The sequence below is a fragment of the Trachypithecus francoisi genome, unplaced genomic scaffold (assembly GCF_009764315.1).
Source record: "Trachypithecus francoisi isolate TF-2019V2 unplaced genomic scaffold, Tfra_2.0 Lachesis_group1, whole genome shotgun sequence".
Classification (NCBI taxonomy): Eukaryota; Metazoa; Chordata; class Mammalia; order Primates; family Cercopithecidae; genus Trachypithecus; species Trachypithecus francoisi.
Window position 1 is genome coordinate 9,855,416 of NW_022681454.1, and position 2,633 is coordinate 9,858,048.

Below are 2,633 nucleotides of genomic sequence, written 5' to 3' on the forward strand. Positions count from 1 at the left end.
CACATGTTATAGTTCTCAATTTGTTTAGATCTGTACTTTCTCTACAGATATCTTGTGAATTATGCACACACATATACACATGATTGTATAAATTATGTATATGTAATCAATGTATAATTGTATACATATGTATAATTATAATTGGTATTTTACATTTCATTTTCTAATTGCTGTTAAATTAGAAATGTGATTGACTTTCATATGTTAACTTTGTATCCAGGGAACTTGCTAAATTCATTTGTTTGATTTAATACATCAGAACTTTTTAATTTTTATGTTTTTAATAACTATAGGCAAATATAATGTGATAAGAGTTTTATTTCTAACTTTCCAATTCTACCAATTTTCTTGCCTTATTGCACCAGCTACCACTTCCAGAAGAATGCCAATTAGAAGTAATCTTCTATTGTTTGAGTCTTGATCTCAGGAGGAAAGCTTATAATGTTTTACAGTTAAGAGTCAATGTATGTGTTTTTATAGGTGTTTGTTTGTTTTTATTTTTAATATATTTTATCCACTTAGGAAAGTTCACTTCTATTTCCAGTTTGCTTAAGGTCTTGCTTTGCTTAAATACTGGTTAGACATTAATTTTATAAACTTTGTTATACAACTAAAAACAACCACATGAAGTTGTTTTTTACTTCTTCTTGGGTTAGTTTGAGTAAGTTGCATTTTTTTAATTTAAGTTTTCAGTATTATCTAAATTTTCCAATAATGGCATAGAGTTGTTCATAATAACTTCCTCATTTAATGTGTGTTAGAGCTGTAGTGATTACCCCTCTAGTATTGGTAATTTATGATTCATCTCTTTTCAATCTTGATTAGCCTTGCTAGGAAATTACTGGTTTTATTACTTTTTTCAACAAATTGACCTCTGGCTTTGTTGATTCTCTACATTTTATATTTATTTGCATAATGCTATTGTTTTGATATGATTCGTCCCAGCCAAAACTCATATTGAATTTCATCTCAATGTAGCAGTATTGGAGATGAAGTCTGGAAGGAAGGGTTTGGCTCACGGTGGCAGATTCCTCATATGTAGATCAATGCACTGGGGGAGAATGAAACCTTGCTGTAGTGGAAATGGATTAGTCTGGCAAGTATAATCTATATACTAGCCATAGTATAGTCTGGTCTATATATTTTACCAAGAGTCTGGGTTCCTTGTTTGCCCTCTTTTGCTTCCACTCTCATGATGTGATTTTTTTTTTCACACACTGGCTCCCCTTCCACTTTCTACTATGAGTGGAAGCAGCCTGAGGTCTTCACCAGATAAAGTTGTCCAGTTTTGAACTTTTCAGCCACCAGAATTGTTAGCCAAATAAACCTCTTTCCTTTATAAATTACCCAGCCTTGGGCATTCTGTTATAATAACAGTAAATGGACCAAGACACCTTTTGTTTTATTCTGCTTATTTTTTCCCACTTTGAGCTCATTTGACATTCTTTTAATATCTTAAAAATATGTTTAGGCCATGTATTTTTAATCTTTTAAAAATATATATATACTTAGGCCTAGAAATCTTAACTACAGTGTAACCTCATCCAGTGAGATAATTTTTAGTTACATCTTTTTTTTATTGTTTTATTCTTCAGAGACAGGTTCTCATTTTCTCATTTAGGCTGGACTGCAGTGGCACAATCATAGTTCACTGTAACGTGGAACTCTGGGGCTCAAGCAATCCTTCTACTTCAGCCTCCTGAGTAGCTGGGACTACAGGTGTGCATCATCATGCCTGGCAATCTGTTTACTTTTTGTTGAGACAAGGTTTAGCTATATTGCCCAGGGGTGGTCTCAAACTCCTGGCCTCAAGTGATCCGCCTGCCTTGGCCTCTCAAAGTGCTGAGATTATATTTACATTTATTTTTTATTTACTTTAAAATGCCTTCTAATTTTTATTGACCTATTCTTAATTTACAAGTTTTTGCTTACTTTCAAAGTTAAAAAATAGTTATCCTTATGTTGTTACTTTCAAGCTTAATTCTCCATGATCGGAACATACTTTGATTTAGTTCCACGTCCAAAGGAAAATATTCTGTAGATGTTGGTTATAGTCTTCTATAAGTGTTAAGTAGGAAGAATTTTTAAATTTTATTTTTAATCTTCAATATCCTTTCTTATTTTTTATCTGATTTTATCAATGCCTTATTCTATCAGTGATTGAGTAGTGTGTGCCAAGATTCCTTTGATGATGGAACGTTTGTATTTTCCTCTTTTTAGATTTGTCAATATTTGTGATACATGTTTTTAGTCTATTTTATTAAAGGAAAAACAATAGTTCTTTATAATTCTAATAAGTTGATACTTTTAAAATAATAAAGTATCCCTCTTTCTATCAACTTTCCAGTTAAACATCATTTTTTTTTTTTTTTTTTTTTTGAGACGGAGTCTCACTGTGTCGCCCAGGCTGGAGTGCAGTGGCGCAATCTCGGCTCACTGCAAGCTCCACCTCCCGGGTTCCCGCCATTCTCCTGCCTCAGCCTCCGAGTAGCTGGGACTACAGGCGCCCGCCACCGCGCCCGGCTAGTTTTTTTTTTTTTTTTTTTTTTTTTTTGTATTTTTAGTAGAGACGGGGTTTCACCGTGTTAGCCAGGAGGGTCTCGATCTCCTGACCTCGTGATCCACCCGCCTCG